The 10,069-nt window shown below is 48.2% G+C and overlaps 1 protein-coding gene across 2 annotated transcripts in view; it reads left to right on the top strand.

Moving 5' to 3' along the window:
* Positions 1-320: 320 nt before the first annotated feature.
* NEK7 (NIMA related kinase 7) overlaps positions 321-10,069 on the top strand; it is a 92,968-nt gene continuing 83,219 nt past the window's right edge. Inside the window, exon 1 of one of the 2 annotated variants that reach the window (XM_066379880.1) lies at positions 321-439. The gene's annotated coding sequence lies outside the window, so the exon portion shown is untranslated. Of the gene's footprint in view, positions 619-10,069 lie in introns of both variants that reach the window. The other variant, XM_066379879.1, reaches the window with a different exon arrangement.

The following is a 10,069-nucleotide window of genomic DNA, read 5'->3' as shown; positions in this document are numbered from 1 at the left end:
CGGGAGACCCCCTGGGAGACCCCTGGCTCGGAGGGAGGTGGGCCCGAAGGAGGAGGATACAGTTAGGGGAGCAGAACGACAAGTCCCGCACCGCCAGGCCGGTCAGCACCAGTCATGTGCGGGGAGGAGCTCCTCCAGGGCTGCCTTGGCTCCAAGGTGAGGCTGCCAGGCACCCTCGGCTCGGCAGGGAGCTGCACGGAGGCCCGCAGAAACCAAGGGGAAGAGGACACGCTGCGCCAGGGCGCGCGGGAGGGGGGGGGGGGGGGGGGGAGCTGGCCAGCGGCACAGGGGGTGTGGCCGGCTGCCGCCCCGCCCTCTCCTCGGGGATGCCGGGATGTTTACACTCCTGACAGCGCCGTCCGCGGGAGGAGGAGCGGGAGCTGCAGGAGAGGATGGGCCGCTGCTAGGCTCGCACTCTGGACGCGCTGCGCCGTGCGAGGTGGGTGGCCGCACCTGCAGCGTCCGCGGGGGCGGCGCGGTGCGAAGTGGCCTGCGGATCCAGGCCCCGCAGCCACAGCCCCCAGCCCAGCAAGCTTTTCCGCGGCGCCCACTGGCCGGGCTGCCTGCCTGCCCCCGAGTCCCTCGTGGGCAGTAGAACAGACGACTCCCAATTTCCTGGTGAGTCGCTGCGGGGTCGCGGGCGCGGGGCCACGCGCGGGGGGTGGGGCTCCGGGCCCCACAACCGGGACGTGCCGCACTCCGGCCGGGTGGTCGGGTCCAGCTTGTGGGCCGTGCGGAAGCTTCACGCCTGCCATCGGTTTCGGCGGCTGTGGCCGCGGTAACTAAGAAACTGCGCGGCCACGGCGGGGACTGCAACAGGTCTTCGGTTTCAGGACCTGAGGAACTTGGGCGAAATCCCGCCTCCCGCCGCCCGGCGGGTGGTGATTGGTGGCGCCGGTTATTTATCCGTCACTGATTGGTTAGACCCAGCTGTCAGGATTCGGTCGCCACCAGACCTGGCAGAGGGAAGTTCCGTGGAGAAGGTGGGCGGCATAAAGCCCCCTAGAGTTTTGAGCAGTGCGGGAAGGATGAACGCCTTGTTGAACAGTGAGATTTCGTGGGACTCCAGGAGGGTGAGAAATGTCAGAGAGAGGAATGACCAGGCCCTAGCGAACAATGGTGGTGATGGTGGCAGTGGAAAAGAACGAAATTGAAAACTGAGGCCAAAGCCAGAAACACGAAGGAAGTCCCAAAGGAAAAAGGAGATAGATGGGAGGGCCACATTGCCCAGGACAGTGTCAGGAAGCGAACGCAACCCAGAGCATGTTGCCGCGGGTCGCCCCTTTCCTTACACTGTAGGCCTTGGGGCATGATGTCGCCAACAAATGAATCGTGTCCTCCACAGCCGTAGTCCTTGATAGGGTTAAATACTGAAGACATATTTATTTACGGTAATATATGCCCATCCTTGGGCAGTGGTGGTGACGGAGCTGAAAGTTACAGAATGAAATGATTTTCCTGCTCCTTGGAGACTAAGGATGCTAAGGATGCAGTTGAAAAACTCAGGATGCCCCTAGTTTGTTGAGCACTGTGTACCCGTCATAATTACAACCACTGTTTCTAATTCCTCCTCCGAGGGATTTTGAATTTCAAGAAGTGTGCACACTCCCTGCAGGCGACAGCAGTGTCATGTCAGGTTGCATTACAGAATCAAACACAGAGTGTACGTCGATAAAATCTGTACAGGAGCTTGAGCTGCTGCGGGTCGGTCGAAGAGTGGCATAGGACTTTCACTCAGAAAGCGTGTGGTACGTTTGGGACAAGCCGACCAATGCTGACCACAATGAGTCATTACAAGAGATACAATTAACCCTGCCATGCTTTGGAGCAACTCTCGTTGAATGGACACGCAGTGTTCTTGGCCATCACTGTTGGCGAAGGCCAGTGCACGTAAGACGGTAAAACGTTAAACTTAGTTATTTCATTTCTCGGGGAAGCTATCCTCTCTGCTGGCCTCAGGAAGATCCATTCCGCGGCTGGTTCACTGCTCAGACCCCCGCATCCTCTGTTTGGTCTTGGCCTGGGAGCTTGCTGGGGTGGGGGAGAAGAGGAGGAGCTTGAAAACTTTGGGCAGAAACTGTGTGGGGATGATGGAAGAGGGGCCCATGAAATAAAAGGGCGAAGAAACCCCTTTTGGAAGCTGATTGCTTTCTCGCGGGCTCAGGGAGCCCTGCACCCTGGGAAGTGCGGGCCTGAGGTTCCGCTCCGAGGCGCGAGGCCCCGCCCTCCGCCACACTGATGCGGTCCACAACCAATGATCTGCGAGGACAGCCCGCCTCTCAGACGGGGGCGGGACTTCCGGCTTCAGGGCGGGGCAGGTGGGGACTGAGAGTCCCTGCTGGAGGGGAGTTTGTGGGCGGTGGGCCGTGCAACCCACCCAGGGCCAGTGAAATTAATTCTATCTGGAAGTGAGGGCGGGGAGGCCCCCCGTTTCCTCTCACCCCCTTGTACATGTCCCGCCCCCCCCCCCCCCCCCCCCCCCCCCCCCCCGCTTCGGCTGCCCCTTTGTCCACCGCTGTAACTGAAACCGGAGGGCCCACAGACTAAGTGTGGCCCCGTGACCTATCGGGCTTTCCTCTGAAGTTGTCTGGCATGTCAGGGTCCATCCACAATGTTCAGCAGCGGGCACGTGGGGGTCTTTGCACGATTAGGCTTGTTTGTCAGGCGGGCAGCGAAGACGTGCCCCGGGTGTAAGCAGACTGCCCTGGATGGGAGTCCCCGGCTCACTACGTATCTCCCCGGTGGGGCGGCAGGAGCCGGGGCAGGCTGCTCGTCTACTCCCGACACAGGAAATCAGTGTCGCGGGTGTGTGCGATCCCAGGAGCAGGTGCTGAGTGTGCAACCCTAGGAGCAGGTGCCAAGTCTGCGCAGCGGAATTGAACTCCCCTCCCCGCCCCTCGAGCGGACAGCTGGGGGCTCCAATGTGTGCAGACATTTCTGCATTCATCTCCAGCATCGTGCATTTATCGAGGTACATTTGCACCTAAACACGTGGGTTGACGTAGCATTAGAGACTTTTACAGCATGTCTAGAACCAAACATTGTTTCCTAGGAGCCTGATCTGCTGTTTCAGAATCTATCTGTGTAATAGTATTAACATAGTTACCACCATTCCGGGCATTCGTAGAGAAGAGTGGTTTCTGAAAGCAGTTTTGGAAAAGAAGTTGCATAATTAGATAATAAGTTCCAAAATTCCTTTCAGGTTTTGTTTCCTTTGAGGTTTTTTTTTTTTTTTAAATTAGGTCTTGGTATTTAAAAAATGTGCGGTGTAGCTGCAGCTGCACGAAGTACTCCGTCCACATTCCTGGTGCCATAAAAGCAAAAAAACTTGTCCTTTCAGATACTTGCTCAAGAGGTTGCAAGGGTAGGTATTTAGTACCTTATATATATAAGACAGGGGAGCACACTTACTCTGATGCTTGAGGGTGTCTCAAGAATGACCTGTGTGATTATCATTTGCTCTGAATTCATTTGTTAGCATTTCTATCAATATGTAGCAAGGTGTTTAACAAATGTTTGTTCATACTTTTGAATATTTCAGTTTAGCTCCTCTTTCATTTTTGTAGGGCATATGGGTGAACAATGTTATATAATTGCAATCAAATGTATTTATTTGCAGGATACAATGGGAGTTGAGAATTTTTAAACTAATAAACTAATGGAGATAATAAACATAAAACTAATGGAGAACCATTCACTCAGTTACAAAACTTCTAAACTGCTGACTCCTTTTTTGGTGATTAATAGTTGGGTTATCCTTATGTGTTATGTATCTTCACAATTTCTTTTTTATTCTGAAGAAAACAATGTTTTTCATGGTTTTTAGTGAGCAGTGGGAAGAGGACAGACAGGTGGTCACGAAGCATTCCTTAACTTTGAGCAGTGTAACTTCTTTTTTTAACCTTTGTCAAAATAACAACTTGGTCATACTATACATATTTTCATAATGAGTTTATACAATAAACTATTTTGTAATAGTTATATAGAGTTAATCAGAACAGTATATGAGGACTTATTTAATTGGCCTATAGAAATACATATGTGTGTGTGTGTGTGTGTGTTTGTGTGTGTGTGTGTATGTATATATCAGCGGTTCTCAACCTGTGGGTCGCAACCCCGGCGGGAAATGGACCTTTTCGGTTAATCTTGCCAGTGTTTTTTTTGTTGATAATCAGTATAAGTACCAGTAAGTAGTTCAGGGCACGCTTTTTATTTCAGGTTGCTTTTACCTATTTCTCTATTCCGAGGTGTACACACTTCTTTCTAAAGGGTAGATAGTAAATACTTCTGGCCTTGTGAGTCATGTGGTCTCTTGTCGTGGCTACTGCATTGTAGCCGTGGGCAGTGAGTGTCCAAACCGATGGGTGTGGGTGTGTTGAAGAAAACTTGATGAATAAAAGAGGCTGGAGGGTCACCCCTGCTTTCGAAGACAATACCGAAGGTCTAAGCAGGACTTGAGGCCAGCGATACTCGGGTTGATGTGGCTTTTCTGCAGCTGTGTTTTATAGCTGATTGGGTCCTCAGACTCTCGTGACAATCTCTTGATTTTCTGCAGTCCACTCAGAGGAATGCCCAGTCCTTCATTCCCAAATTTTGTGTTCCGTCTCAGAGGCTTCCTAAATATAGGAACTTCTTCTAGATTCACTCACCATTTGAGGGTTTCCCAGCCTTCTTTGCGTGGGAGGGACCTCATCACTGTCCTGTGACACTGATTGACAGTGCACCTCTCTCCAACTTCCTCCTCACCAGACCACGATGCGCTCCAGTGCCAGGCATCTATTTTCACCTGACTGACCGATAACACTAACAGGAATGAGTTTTGGTGGTTTAGCCGTTTTCAGTGTGAACCTCCCACATTAGCTGCCTTCCTTCCTTTTAGAGGGAATTTTGGGCATGAGCGAGAGGGCAGGCAGATTTTATTTTTCTTTTAAAAACAGTTGACTTAGTCTTTTATAAAATACTACTTTTCCATTAAGAAAAGGAATACTGGGAAGGACCCGTGCCGGTGGGGAGAGCCACAGTCAGCGTGTATACCACGCCCACCCCATTATCTGACTCTGGGGCCCCAGTCCAGTGCTCTTCTCTGTCCCCCATGGGATGAGGAATCTCAGTATGCCCCATGTGCTCGTCTCAGACCTCAGTTTTCCCAGCTCAGGTGAGAATGCTTTGATGAGAAGATAGAACATCTTTGTAAGGTGTGGTACTGGGCTCAGTGAGTGTTTTTCATATCACCCATTTCTCTATTCCAAGGACCTTCCGTGGTGTGGACACATGGTTCTGCTTCTTCTGATGACCCGCTTGTTACCCTCTCTGCCTGGGCCAGCTGGGTCTGGGCAGGCCCTACCCGGCTCTCCTCACTTCACGTTCTCGGCTTCCTCTGTGCGCTCTGATTTCCATATTCATAATTTAGTGGTTTCCACATTTGAGTCAGCGTGTTTATAATTTTTTGGGAGGGATGACAGGGAGAGGCAGTAATCCTTAGTTTCTCAGGTAGGAAAAAAACAGAAGTTGGGGGAGGGGCTATATTTTAGACAGCATTAAGTTGGGAGTTGCAAAAAAATTCCTAAATACCTTTTCTAATGGCAAAATTAAAAATAGTCTTTCTAGTATGCTTATAATTCTGTGTTTTCATTGTTAAAATATTGTCCTCATTGTTAGGTTCAGGTCCAGGGCCCCCCACCAAATGCCTTGGCTAGCCAGGCTGAACTTGGGTGACTTGGCAGGAGGGCAGTTCCCATAGCTCTCCACCGGAGCAATCCTGATCGATGTCTTCCCGCCCTCCCCCCCACCTGACCCTCGTCATTCTGCCAGTTAGTCATGTCCCCTTTACTTACTGAACATTCTGTTCCTTAGTCAGCACCCCCCACACAAAAACAATTGTTTAAAGGCCACAGGTAACAGAACTTTCCCCCTGCAGCAGGAATTACCATCAAACCCCATTCTGTATCTCATGAGGCTTACATTCCTCTCACTGCCGAAGCCACGAGGGTCTCAGCCCATCTGTTCTCAGATGCATAACTAAATTTCCTATAAAACTCCTCAGGCCTTGTGCATCCCTCCTTAAGTGACCTAGCACTCATATTCTCATATTTACCTGGGAAATTGCTCCAGTTTTTATTGTGGTTGTAACCATAACAAGACCCACATCATTTCTCTTACGTTATGATTGGGAAAATTAAATAATGTGCTTATGAAAAATTCTTATGCTTCTAAAATGTAAGGCATTGCATATCTTTCATTGCCTTTTATATCTGGCTGCTGGATGCTGTAGTAAAATAATGTGACATGTTTGCATACTGTCACAAAGGCACCATGGACAATAGTTCATGTATTTTAGGCAAATACTTATTCCTTATTCCTAACAGTTTATGTCTAGGCGTGGTGTGTTATCCAACAAACATGGGTAAATTGAAAGGTATTTATTATACAAGAAGAATGCTTACTGATGGATTTGGTTTTATGGAGAGGAATTTATGTTCTCTTCTTAATATCTAATAGCAACCTACAAACTCAGGCCTTTTGCTTTCTTCACTGTCTTTGGTGTCAGAACTCATGTAGAATAGTGTGGTGGCAGGTAGGCTATTCAGTGAAAACTGGCGTTTAAAAAATATTTTCAATATATAACTAAAACAAAGTTTTAATAAACTTTCTACATTTGGTAAATATTCTGATTGTTGAATGGCATTTGTTTTCATCTTCACTTTGTCATCTTATGACCTAGAATGTTTACCTGTCAGCTGCTAATAAAGAGTTGTGTTTCACTAGGCAGTTCTCCCATGACTCTTCTCATCACTCTCTTTTTTAATTAGGAAGGAATTTATTACACACTGTTTAATGGCTGGCAGGGAATTTTAGCTCCCTGCAAAGTTTCCCAAAACCAGGCCCGCAGGGGAGTGCTGCCTCTTCTGTGATGGGAGAGACGCTAGCCAGGACGGCACAGCCCACTGCATTTTGGGGAGCCCAGAACCATGCCTGGACTGTGGTGGTTTAGGCAGTGGATTGATAGGTCCTTGCCTTTAACATCTGGATTAGTGTCCTAGGGCTGCCCCAGCTGGTCAACACAAAGTGACCAGCTTAAAACAATAGAGATTTATTGTCTCATACTTCTTTCTTTCTTTCTTTCTTTCTTTCTTTCTTTCTTTCTTTCTTTCTTTCTTTCTTTCTTTCTTTCTTTCTTTCTTTCTTTCCTTCCTTCCTTCCTTCCTTCCTTCCTTCCTTCCTTCCTTCCTTCCTTTCTTCTTTCTTTCTTTCTTTCTTCCTTCCTTCCTTTCTTCTCTTTCTTTCTTTCTTTCTTTCTTTCTTTCTTTCTTTCCCTCCCTCCCTCCCTCCCTCCCTCCCTCCCTCCCTCTTTCCCTCCCTCCCTCCCTCCCTCCCTTCCTTCCTTCCTTCCTTCCTTCCTTTCTTCCTTTCTCTTTTTCTTTTTTTCTTTTTCTTCTTTCCTTCTTTCTTTCTTTTTTTCTTTTTTCTTTCTTTCTTCTTTCTTTCTTTTTGTACTTTGTGAGGGGCAGGGAGGCAGAGACAGACTCCCACATGTTCTCAAGTGGGGATCTTACCTGGCAAGCCCACTAGGAGCAATTCTCTGCCATCTGGGGCTGTTGCTCTGTTGCAACAGGAGCCATTTTAGTGCCTGAGGAGAGGCTATGGAGCCATCCTCAGAACCCGGGCCAACTTTGCTCCAATGGAGCCTTGGCTGCAGGAGGGGAGGAGAAAGAGAGAGAGAGAGAGAGAGAGAGAGCGAGAAGTGAGGAGGGAGAGGGGTGGAGAAGCAGATGGGTGCTTCTCCTGTGTACCCTGATTAGGAATCAAACCTGGAACATTCACATGCCAGGCTCATGCTCTATCCCTGAGCCAACCAGCCAGGGCCAGTCTCATCCCTTCTTGAAGGTCAGGAATCAAAAGTCAAGATGTCCATAAAGATGTCCATAGAGAATGTGTTCCATGTCTGTCTTTTAGCCTCTGGCATGGGCAGCCACCCCTGGTGTTCCTTGTCTCTCCCATCTGCCTACATCCCGGTGTTCTTCTTGTGTGACTCTGTCTGTCTATCCTCCTCCTCTTCCTCCTAAACTCACACTGGGTTACGACTGCCATATGACCTCTTCTTTACTTCTGATCACTCTTACACTTAAAATTTAAAGTCCATACCTATCCTTTCAGAGCTTTACCATACCAAAGGTTTTTAGATTTCTGATCTTTTTGTTGTGAACAAAGTATTTTAAGGTTGTGCAGAGATTGTACCTAATAGAGAAAGGCCCCCAAGTGATTCTGCACATGTGTGATCTGCAGTGAGTGTTCTATTACTTCCACAGAGCAGCTGTTCCCAGTCAGGTTTTCCATTCTCCATTATCTGGTGGTTTCCTTAGGAGGCCTTAAGTGCGTGGTTCACTAAGTCACAAACCTTTAGACTTAGAAGGACACTCCAAGCTGTCCTTTTCAGTTAATGTGAGAATAAACTGTAACCCAAGGATGTCAGCTTGCTGACCCACATCCCTTTGGATCCGTGACAATCAGTGCTGTCTGGTGTGTTACCCTGGCAGTGTTCTTGGTATTAGGCAGCGTGTTTGTTTTCCCCATGTCTGCATCAACAGAATTGTGCTCTGTTCATGGTACATACTCACTGCAGACTTGCTGATAGAGCGATGGCGACCTCTGATTGCCCCTAGCAGGGCTTTGACTCAGGTCAGCCAGTATGTGAGTGCCTGGTGGACTGGGGGTGAAGCATTTTTGTTGCCTCTGAAATGAACATTAGGTGTGTTGCTCTGTCCTCACTGTGAAACAGGATCAAAGAAGGAGCGGCAATGACCATTTTAGAGGCTACTCCTAGGCCAGAAAGGTCACGCATGGTCACAGGCTTGTCTGATTATTTTTTCATAAACACATATTTCATTATATCAGAAACCTTGATTCGTAAGAGCTAGCCCCTCGTTGCATTTTGGTATATTGAGTATAACTTACGTGCCCGTTGCTTCTTGTAAGTGTGTCTGAAGTGCTCTGCATGCCCTCTGATTCTCCTCCCCTCTTGGATTCAGAGATCGCAGCTCACTGTTTCCTTTACCTTGGTAGCCGTGCCTCTCTCTTGAAAGTTGATTCTCATTTATTATACGTGTTGCCTGTGAAAATCCTACCTTACAAAGCAGAATGATTACAGGTGAGTCACATTAATCCTAAAAGATTTATTTCACGAGTCCTTGAAATAGTTGTAGTATTGTTTGTACATTGAAAATGATTTTTTACAAAATTGCTATAGCTGTTCAGTAGTATATGGGTGACCTTTCTGCCCCGACTGAGAGAGGCTATGCTTTTAAAGCATTCCTGCTGTGTCTCTCAAACTACAGCCCTCAGAACAACCATGTCAAAGATTCTGATGTGATGGGCACAGGTATTTGGAAACAAGCACCCTGGATGGTTTTGTTCGCAGACTTGGAAGGCTGCTGGTCTGTGTTGGGGACAAGCTTTAACGTAAGCAGGGTAGGTTACTCTGCTGCAGGTGTTGCTCAGGCCACACTGAGAAATGGCACATGGTCTTTTTAAAAATATGTTTTAATTTAAAAAATTAGTGATTTATGTATAGAGGCCATTCCTACTGTTGGTGTCATTTCTAGCCAGGGATGCGCAGCCTCTGCAGTCGGTGAGGCCTAAGAATCAGCCTCTTCCGGCACCTGTCATCAGCGTCTCCGCCCAGATGCTGACTGGTAATTGAAATCACTATTATAAATCAGTTGAAATGAAGTTTGAGACAGAAGTATAAATATTTTATCAATAACCAGTGAGTAATAACAAAAGAGAAAGTGCCACTTCAAACAAGGTAAAGGAAATCGTGCATCTAAGTGTTAAGTTTTGGTTCCATCCCAGCCCCACGGTCCCTGTCAGTGTCCTGCTTATGCTGCGTGCTGTTCTCACCATTTTTGGCATTTCTGCAGTATTTCTCTCGGCTGGGTGTGAAAGCTTACCACTTCCCGTACCCCGGAGATGGTTTGCAATCCCGTCATCTGAGTTCTGACTCCCGGGCCTGGCTGCACACAACTTTTCCATCTTCATATCTGGCCTTGTGGCCGGTGTTCAAGACGTCACG

Source organism: Saccopteryx leptura, chromosome 1 (genome assembly GCF_036850995.1).
Source record: "Saccopteryx leptura isolate mSacLep1 chromosome 1, mSacLep1_pri_phased_curated, whole genome shotgun sequence".
Classification (NCBI taxonomy): domain Eukaryota; kingdom Metazoa; phylum Chordata; class Mammalia; order Chiroptera; family Emballonuridae; genus Saccopteryx; species Saccopteryx leptura.
Note: the sequence above shows the minus strand (reverse complement) of the source record. Positions and strands in the feature narration are given on the sequence as shown.